The 10897-nt window shown below is 38.3% G+C and overlaps 1 non-coding gene across 1 annotated transcript; it reads right to left on the bottom strand.

The window, feature by feature from the left end:
- Positions 1-7235: 7235 nt before the first annotated feature.
- On the bottom strand, positions 7236-7339 carry LOC116482812 (small nucleolar RNA U13). The gene has a single exon (XR_004252074.1). It is a non-coding gene; the product is annotated as a small nucleolar RNA U13 (small nucleolar RNA).
- Positions 7340-10897: the final 3558 nt, after the last annotated feature.

The following is a 10897-nucleotide window of genomic DNA, read 5'->3' as shown; positions in this document are numbered from 1 at the left end:
AGAATTAGAGAGAATAGCATAATAAAACTTGATGGTACCATTAATTCAGTCTCAGTAATTGTCAATATTTTGTCAGTTGTGTTTAGTCAGTCCCCGCTCTTGGTTTCCTTGTGGCCTGATCTCTATCTGGCAGCTATTAACTCCGATTTGTTTCTTACCACGATTTCTCAGCTCGTCGCCATGTGTGTAGGCCTTCATCCAAGTGGAATTGTGTGAAGCCTCCCCTGGCTGTGGGGCCTACATTTCCATAGAAGTAGCCTCCCTATTCTGGATCTGAATTATACCAAGAGTTCAGTGGCACATTAAATGATAATTGATTTGGAAATGAGAGGCACATATACAAAGACAATGGCCAGAGCATATATAAAAATAGAATAGCTTACACCTGCCCACCCAGAAAACCAACCCCCTGTTTCCAACAAACAGCCCAGGAAACCAGCCTGCTTTAAGTCAGAGTTGGAGGGGGTCAGATGCTATCACTGGCAACAGCCTAGGAAGTTAACAATCACTTCTGGAACAATTGGTCTAAAATGGCCAGGACTTCACTAATTTTATTGGTAAATACTTCAGTATGAATCTCTAGCAGATAAGGGCTTTAAGACAACATAAATCACAATAGTATCACCATACTTAACAAAATTATTATTTTAAATATCATCAGTCTATGTTCCAATTGCATTGTCTCAAATTTTTTTTTTTTTTCTTGAGACGGAGTCTCGCTCTGTCGCCCAGGCTGGAGTGCAGTGGCACGATCTCGGCTCACTGCAAGCTTTGCCTCCCGGGTTCATGCCATTCTCCTGCCTCAGCCTCCTGAGTAGCTGGGACTACAGGCGCCTGCCACTACGCCTGGCTAATTTTTTTGTATTTTTAGTAGAGACGGGGTTTCATCGTGTTAGCCAGTGTTAGCCAGGATGGTCTCAATCTCCTGACCTCATGATCCACCCGGCTCGGCCTCCCAAAGTGTTGGGATTACAGGTGTGAGCCACCGTGCTCGGCCTCAAAAAAATTTTTAATAGTACATTTGTTCAAATCAGGACCTGTACGAGTTCCTTTGTTGATTTTGGTTGATATATCTCTTAATCCTCTATTATTATTTAACACTTTCTCCTCCCTCTTTTTTTCAAGCCATTTATTTGTTGAAAATATGTCATTTTTCCTGTCGAATTTCCCACATCCTGGTCTTATGTGATTGTATCCTGTGGTATTGTTTATATACTTTTTTTTTTTTTTTTTTTTTTGAGACGGAGTCTCTCTCTGTGCCCAGGCTGGAGTGCAGTGGCGCAATCTCGGCTCACTGCAAGCTCCGCCTCCCGGGTTCACGCCATTCTCCTGCCTCAGGCTCTCCGAGTAGCTGGGACTACAGGCGCCCGCCACCACACCCGGCTAATTTTTTGTATTTTTAGTAGAGACGGGGTTTCACCATGGTCTCGATCTCCTGACCTCATGATCCGCCCGCCTCGGCCTCCCAAAGTGCTGGGATTACAAGCGTGAGCCACCGCGCCCGGCCTGTTTATATACTTTCTATATACCCCATATTTCTTGTTAACTGGTAGTTAAGTCAAGAAACACGATTAAATTTAGGTTTATTTTTTTCAGGGGGCAAAAATATTTTATGGGCAATGTTTAAATCAACAGGCACCCAATGTCCACTTGTCCCACTTTTCATGATGCTAAGTTTGATGGGTTTAGATATCATCATTCACCCATTATCAATTTTCCCATCAACTACCATTTATGATTCTTGCCAAAATCCATTGTCTCAGTAGGGGTTGCAAAATGACATTTTTTGAATTATTTTTCTAATAATCATTCTTTTTTAGTTAGAATTCTTCTATGGAGAAGAATTCTAACTAATTTCCCTCACATCTGTTTGGTTAACCTGAAGCACAGTTGATAAATGAGAGGCAAGATAAATGCTGCATTCTGTACCTTTATTTATCCAATTTCAGAGTAATGAGTCCAGCAACAGCCAAAAATGATTAGTGTGGTTTTTATTTTTCAAAATATCATTATGAACTTACACATTTAATATATCTATTTATATGTTATTTATTAATATACTGAAAGATTTGATATGCTGTATATATCTAAAATATTTAATATATTTCAATCAATGAGTTTCAGGTGACAATCCATTGTAGTGAATGCTAAATTTGTCTCCACGTTATTTAATAGGATTGCTCTTAAACTCAGTATAAAACTGCTTTCCTACTATCCTGTTTATTTTTGAAATACAACTGTACTTAGAATTAAAATATTCCTATTATAGAAAATTTAGAGAATAAAGCCCCACATAAAGAGGAAAATGAAAATCACCTGTATTCTTCCCACTCAAAAAGATTCCCCTTTATAAATGTCAAATTTCCCTCTATTGTTTTGCTTATATATATATATATCATTAAATACTCTTCAACCTGGCATTGTAGTCACTCTGTCAGAAGTGCTTTCAACTACCCCTCATCTTAGCCTCACTGCACATGTCTAGCCAAACCTCAACCCTCTTCACCTCTGCACCTGTGTCTGTTACTGGAGACTATTAACTGAACCGTTTCCTTCATTTGATGATCTAAAGCCTCCACAGGCATGCATTGTGACCCAGAAACCTTCTTGTGTTTCCCAGAACTATTCATATATTCTCCTCAAACCCTCCCCCAACCCTTCCCTCTTTAGTCCTCACTGGACTATTGACCTTGTTCCACACTTCAGTGAAGTAAAAACCTTCACATGATGACTCTAGCGTTCCCGATGAAAACAAAAACTCATCTGCAGCTAATGCTCCCTTCTTTCCTCCGGGCACAATGGAGGGCATTTTCTTTCTCCTAACAAAGTCCAGTCCCTCCCCTTCTCTGCATCCAATGCTCTTTGACCTTTTACAACACTTCACTCTGGTTATCTTCTCTCCTTTATCAACTTGCCCTTATCATCTACTGGATCATTTCTCTAACCATATTCTAATTTACCAACCCTATCATAAAAACAACACCAACAACAGACACAGTCACTTCCTTGGTTCCCTGTCTCCCTGAAGGTACCATCCATTTCTGTATTATTCTGCATTGCCAGAATTCTCAAGAGTTGTTAACTATGTGATTTCCACTTTTGTAACTCATTTTTTTTTTATTCCAGTCTGGTTCATCTCCAGCCCCATCACTGTATTAAAATTTCTTGCCTCAGGGTCACTGGAAATCCACATAGCCACATGCAGTGTACACTTCTCTGTCTTCATCTTACCCTTTCAGCCGCACTGGGTGGAGTGGGCCATTTGTTTCTTGAAATACTCTTCTCTTGGTTATCCTCAGGCCATTGGTTCTCTGCTTTCCAAACTCACTGGTTTCTCCCAGCTAGCTTTTCCAGCCAGCTCCTATTTCTCCTTTTAAGTGTTGACAGTATTGGGTCCTCTTCTCTTCTCCTGTTATCATTTTTCACTGGGTGATTCCATTAATTTGCAGCTTTAAAAATCTCATTATGATCAAGACTCTAAAGTTTATATCTTCAACCCATTTTTTCTGAGCACCGTATTCAGCTCTGCTTACTTGACAGTTCAACCTGGATGTCTTACAAACATCTCAAATTAAACATGTCCAAGATAGAACTTGTCATTTCCCCTCCATGAGTCAATTCCTCTTCTATCTGTCCTATGCCAATACATGGCAGGATTATCCGTCGGTTGCCCAATTCAGAAATCTGAGTCAGTCCGGATTTTCCCTTTCCCATAACCCCTATATAGCAGGTGCAGCAAATTCATTTGATTGCTCCCCCTAAAATATCTTGACTGTCAACTTTTCTCTGTCTCCGTGGTGAACACCCTGGCCACGGCTCATCCTTCACCTGCACTATGTCAGCACCTCGTTGATGGGTCTCTCAATTCATACTTCTTCCTCTACAATCCATTTTCCACATTATGAGCAAGAACATAAACCTTACATTAAAACCTTCAGTGGCTTTCATTACATGTGTAATAAATCCAAACTCTGTATAAGGCTGGATGGCTCTACAGATCCTGCCTCCTGACATCTCTCCAGCCTCAGGTTAAGCTACTCCCTACACCAGAGTCACTCTTATTCAAACACACTGAAATCTTCCTGCCTCAGGCTGTTTGTATTTGCTGTACCGTCTGCTTAAAATGCTTTTCTCCCCACTGTTGCCGTGTGTGACTTCTTATCCATTGGAAATCAGCTTAAATATTGTCATGTTGAAGCTTTTTCTTTTCTTTTTTTTTTTTTTTTTTTGTTTTGAGACAGAGTCTCGCTCTGTCGCCCAGGCTGGAGTGCCGTGGCATAATCTTGGCTCACTGCAACCTCCGCCTCCCAGGTTCAAGCGATTCTCCTGCCTCAGCCTCCCGAGTAGGTGGGATTACAAGTGCACGCCACCATGCCTAGCTAACTTTTGTGTTTTCAGTAGAGAGAGGGTTTCGCCAGTTTGGCCAGGCCGGTCTCGAACCTCTGACCTCAAGTGATCTGCCCGCCTCGGCCTCCTAAAGTGCTGGGATTACAGGTGTGAGCCCGGCCCATGTTGAAGCTTTTTCTGACTGCGAACCTCTGACCTCAAGTGATCTGCCCGCTTCGGCCTCCTAAAGTACTGGGATTACAGGTGTGAGCCCGGCCCATGTTGAAGCTTTTTCTGACTGGTGTAATTAAAGTGCGTCTCCCTCAGTTATTTTCTATTTTATCTTCTTGATGATTATATTCATAGCCATTTTCACACTATATAAATATTTATGATAATCATGTGTTGCTTAATAACAGGGATACGTTCTGAGAAATGCATCTTTGTCATTGTTTGAACATCACAAGTGTATTTACACAAACACAGACGGTATAGCCTGCTACACACCTAGCCTATGTGGTATAGCCTATTGCTCCTGGGCTACAAACCTGTACAGCATGTTACTGCCCTGAATACTGTAAGCAACTGTAACACAATGGTATTTATGTATCTAAACATAGGAAAGGTACAGTGAAAACATGGTATTATAATCTCAGGGGACCACCATTGTATAAGTGGCCTGTCTGGAATGTCATTGTGTCATTATGTGATGTGTGGTTGTATTTGTTTTTTTTTTTTTCTGTTTTCCATACTGAATGTGATACAGGAAAGGGGTCCGGATCCAGACCCCAAGAGAGGGTTCTTGGATCTCACACAAGAAAGAATTCAGGGTGAGTCCGCAGTGCAAAGTGAAAGCAAGTTTAAGAAAGTAAAGGAATAAAAGAATGGCTACTCCATAGACAGAGCAGCCCCGAGGGCTGATGGTTGCTCATTTTTATGGTTATTTCTTGATGATATGCTAAACAAGGGGTGGATTATTCATGCCTCCCCTTTTTAGACCATATAGGGTAACTTCCTGATATTGCCGTGGCATTCGTAAACTGTCATGGTGCTGGCAGGAGTGTAGCAGTGAAGGTGACCAGAGGTCACTCTCGTCGCCATTTTGGTTTTGGTGGGTTTTGGCCATTTCCTTTACTACAACCTGTTTCATCAGCACAGTCTTTCTGACCTGTACTTTGTGCTGACCTCCTATCTCATCCTGTGACTTAGAATGCCTTAGCCATCTGGGAATGCAGCCCAGTAGATTTCAGCCTCATTTTACCCAGCTCCTATTTAAGATGGGGTTGCTCTGGTTCACATGTGTCTGACAAATATAATCTTCGTGAGAGTCAAGAATATATTGTTCACTTTCAAATCTTAGTGTTTAGCTTAGTGTCGGGCACATGGTGCACTGTAATCATTTGCTGTATTAATAAAATAATTCTACATTATTGTTTTTAGTGGCAAACGTTTTCTGAATTCTTAGTTTACAGACCCAAGCCTGGTTCTTGAGAACACACTGTTGAATAAGACAACATGGTCCTGTTTTCAAGGTGCTCCCATCTACCAGGGGGTACAATTGTGTACCCAGGCAGATACAAAATAAGCATGCTTTTGTACAAGTAGATTCAAAATCATATAATGCAATTAATCTCATAGGAGAAGTATAGCGAACTTTTGGATGAAATAAAAAGGACACCTTTGGGGGCACATTTATTTTAATAAAACTCTCATTTGACACAGGCTGTTTCCAATTTTTCACTGTTTTATACATCTTTATGATGTATATTATGTATAATCTATGCATAGTCCCTAGAATGGAATCTTAGGACTTACTGGGTCAATGGTCATTAAATAATTTTTAAACTTGGAATTTCACCGCCAAGTTTTGCTTTTCTAATATTAAGTGGCATATTTCCTGTTTCAAAGTGTTTTTGCCATCACTGCCATCATCGTATTTGAAAATTTGACAATTTGTATGAGAGCAATAGTGTCTCATTATTTTAATTTTAACTACAATGATTATTAGTGAAGTAAAACTTTTCTTGAAACTGTATTTGCCATTTTGTATTTGTTTCTCAGATTGCTTCATGTTCTTAACTTATCTTTATATTAAGGTGTTCATCTTTTCCTTGATTTATAACATTTCTTTATATGTTATAGAAACAATGACATTATGATATATGACTTTATTATATCATTATATACGATAATGCTAACTTCATTATCGTATATGGTCTAAGTATATTTTCCCAGCTCTTCATTTACTTTTAATTTTTGTTATCTTTATGTTTTTGATGTTGAAGGATTACACATTTAATCTTTTAAATATCAAAGTTTTAATTTAGAACTTCTTAGACTTTTTCTGCCTAAGATTATGAAAATAATCATCCATCATTTACTTCTAGCACTTACCTGTTTTCATTTTTTCATGGTTGAAAATTAATTTTGGTGTAAAAAATGAAGTGGGAATGGAGGTTAATTGGTTTTTCCAAAGAACATTGCTCTTTACACACTTTTTCTCCCTAATTTGATCTACTAAAATTATTTGAATATAGATGGGAATCCTCAATTTTTAGCTGCGCAAAGACCAGAGGCCCTCCTGAATGGTCGTTATTCATTTTCCATGCTCTTTTGTGGAATGTTTGGCATATGACTGAGTTACAAATAATGGATGAAGGCTGAAGTCATAGGTACAACTTCCAGAAAGTATAACTTGGAGGGTAGGGATTATGCATCTTTCTCCTTTTTCCTTTCTGCAGGGTAAATTCCAGACATCATATTTTTAGCTGGAGAATCCATGTTGGCAAAGGACCACACACACTAGGATGGCAATGCAGGAAGCTCAGCATATCTGGGGTCCCCAGTGACTCCGTGGAACTTTTACATCCACCCAGACTGCCTGCTTCTGACTTCCCCCCCTTTTTTTATGTCAGATGTTTAATGTGCCAATGACGTAACAAGGTTTGAGGGAGGCACATCTCACACATGAGCGTGAAAACCCAATCATCACACTTACGAACCACAAAATGGTCTAATTCTGGATTTTTTTAATAAGAAATCAAAACCACATGTTTTAAAGCCACTATTAATTTAGTTTATCTTAGCTATTTCAAGATCATGTTATTTAATAGTTTGTATTTTTACTCTACTGCGCAGTTTTTATTGTCTTATATTTTCTGATTTTGAGCCATATGTTGTTTGTTTCAGTTTCTCATGATGTGGAAGTTACATGTCCTCCTCAGAGTCTTCTAGTAATTGACTTTAAGTTTTAAAGATACATTCTTTAACACATTTTTCTTCCGTTATCAAGGAATTTGATCATTTGTCCTCATTCGAAATAGCATGATAAATTTATTGCACTTTTATATTTGTCTTCTACCATGCCAGACTTCGCTAATACAGCCCATGTAATTACTCTTACATTATTTATAAGAATTTCATATATTTTTTCTTTTTAAGTTTACTTTGTATCATTTGTATTTGTGTTTGTACTAATGCTTATTTAGATTAAATTCACCACAGGAATAATTTCAGTTCTTGATACTATTTATTTTCTAATACAATGCTCTCAGGCTTTTGATCTTAATTTTTCTTTCCATCTTTTTTTTTTTTTTCTCTCTGAGACAGGGTTTTACTCTGTTACTCAGGCTGGAGTGCGGTGGCGCAGTCTGGGCTCACTGCAACCTCCACCTCCCGGTTCAAGTGATTCTCAGACTTCAGCCTTTGGAATAGCTGGGATTACAGGCGTGCACCACCACGCCAAGCTAATTTTTGTATTTTTAGTAGAGGGGATTTCGCCATGTTGGCCAGACTGGTCTCAAATTCCTGCCCTTAAATGATCTGCCCGCCTCGGTCTCCCAAAGTGTTGGGATTACAGGCATGAGCTACCATGCCTGGCCTCTTTCTTTCTTTTCTTAAAGACGTTTTTAGGATTTTTTTTTCCAAGAAAGGTATTATTATAAGCCCTTACATAAGATCTTAGATGTTTAAAAATATTTTTCCTGTTGTCTGAATTGAAAATTCTTAGGTTCCACATTTTTTTCCTTAAAACTCTGTAAACATTTCATGTGTGCATATGTTTGAAACTTAATGCTATATAGAAGTACAAGATCATCTTGACTTCGTTTTTTCTTAGTGACCAGGTTTTTTCCAAGTGAATGTTTACAAGATGGCTTTCTGTTTTGTAGTTGTAAAATAGTTTCAGAATGCTTTGTGTGTAATTTATATATTCATCTATTTATTTTGTGGATCATGGGGAGCAAGTCTTTTTGCTTGCACAGTTAAGGCTCTTTCAGCTCAAATACATTTTCTTTGTTCGTGATTTTGGTTATTGCTTTGCTTGTAAGTATCTTGGTATTCTCCTAAGAAATACACTAAATTATTTAGTTGGCTTTCCAAACTCGCCTTCAAGATCATCATCTTGCTCATCACTTGTATCTTTGTTTTTCCCTTTTCTTTTAAAAGGTTCTGAAATTTGCCCTCCACTAGATGCCTTTGATTTGTCATAGTGACATCTGCTTTTCATGTGCTCTTTTTCCCTGCTATTAGCCTTTCAGTTTCTCTCCTCTGGCCCTTCCTGTGCACGTCATCCGCCTCCTTTTAGTAAGTAGTGTGTTATTATTATGATTTTAAAATCTCAGCTTGAGATTTAATTTAATTTCATCTTTTCATCTCTTCTTGAGTTCATGTCAACCTGTTCACTTTTTGTGACTCTTTGAAGAAGCCAGACTGTCTTGTGGCTCGTTGAAAGCACCTAGTTTCCTAGAGCTTAATTCTGGTTCTTTCAGTAGATAATTTTCAGATTGGCTCTATCTCTGAGTCTATAGTTGTTGTTCCCTTTTTCCTAGTCTCATATTGTTTGCAAGGCCCCAAGCTCTCTTTTAAAATTTTTAATTTAATTTAATTTTAAGTTCCAGGATACACGTGCAGGACATTCAGGTTTGTTACACAGGTATACATGTGCTGTGGTGGTTTGCTGCACCTATTAACCCATCACCTAGATATTAAGCCCCTCACTCATTAGCTATTTATCCTGATGCTCTCCCTCCCCTCCCCCACTCCCCAGACAGGCCCTAATGTGTGTTGTTCTCCTCCTTGTGCCCATGTGTTCTCATTGTTCAGCTCCCAGTTATAAGTGAGAACATGGAGTGTTTGGTTTTCTGTTCCTGTGTTAGTTTGCTGAGGATAATGGCTTCCAGCTTTATTCATGTCCCTGCAAAGGACATGATCTCTTTTCTTTTTATGGTTGCATAGTATTCCATGGTGTATATGTACCACATTTTCTTTATCCAGCCTATCATTGATGGGCATTTGGATTAATTCTATGTTTTTGCGGTTGTGAATAGTGCTGCAATGAACATACACATGCATGTATCTTTATGATAGAATGATTTATATTCCTTTGCGTAGATATCTAATAATGGGACTGCTGAGTCACATAGTATTTCTGGTTCTAGGTCTTTGAGGAATTGTCACACTGCCTTCCACAATGGTTGAACTAATTTACATTCCCACCAACAGTGTAAAAGCGTCCCTATTTCTCCACAGCTTCACCAGCACCTGTTGTTTCTTGACTTTGAGAATCGTTATTCTGACTGGTGTGAGATGCTATCTCATCATTGAGCTTTTTTCATGTGTTTGTTGGCTGCATAAATGTCCTCTTTTGAGAAGTGTCTGTTCATGTCCTTTGTCCAGTTTTTAATGCTTTTTTTTTTTTTTTGTAAATTTGTTTAAGTTCTTTGTAGATTCTGGATATTAGACCTTTGTCAGATGGTTAGATTGTAAGAATCTTCTCCCATTCTGTAGGTTTTGTTTACTCTGACAGTTTTTTTTTTTCTGTGCAGAAGCTCTTTAGTTTAATTAGATGCCATTTATCAATTTTAGCTTTTGTTGCAATTGCTTTTGACGTTTTCATCATGAAATCTTTGCCTGCGCCTATGTCCTGAATGGTATTGCCTAGATTTTCTTCTAGGGTTTTTATAGTTTGGGGTGTTAAATTTAAGTCTTTAATCCATCTTCAGTTAATTTTTGTATGAGGTACAAGGAATGGGTCCAGTTTCAGTTTTCTGCATATGGCTAGTCAGTTTTCCCAGCACCATTTATTAAATAGAGAATCCTTTCTCCATTGCTTGTTTTTGTCAGGTTTTTCAAAGATCAGATGGTTGTAGATGTACAGTCTTACTTCTGAGATCTCTATTCTGTTCCGTTGGTCTATGTATCTGTTTTCATACCAGTACCATGCTGTTTAGGTAATTGTAACCTTGTAGGATAGTTTGAAGTCAGATAGTGTGATGCCTTCAAATTTGTTCTTTTTGCTTAGAATTATTGTGGTTATACAGGCTTTTTTTGGTTCCATATGAATTTTAAAGTAGTTTTTTTTTCTAATTTTGTGAAGAATGGCAATGATAGTTAAATGGGAATAGTACTGAATTTACAAGTTACTTTGGGCAGTATGACCGTTTTCATGATATTGATTCTTCCTATCCATGAGCATGGAATGTTTTTCCATTTGTTTGTGTCCTCTCTGATTTCCTTAGAAGTAGTTTGTAGTTTTCCTTAAATAGGTCCTTCACTTCCCTTGTTAGCTGTA

Source organism: Hylobates moloch, unplaced genomic scaffold (assembly GCF_009828535.3).
Source record: "Hylobates moloch isolate HMO894 unplaced genomic scaffold, HMol_V3 SCAFFOLD_14, whole genome shotgun sequence".
Classification (NCBI taxonomy): Eukaryota; Metazoa; Chordata; class Mammalia; order Primates; family Hylobatidae; genus Hylobates; species Hylobates moloch.
The sequence above is the reverse complement of the archived record's forward strand: the minus strand, read 5'-3'. Positions and strand labels throughout refer to the sequence as shown.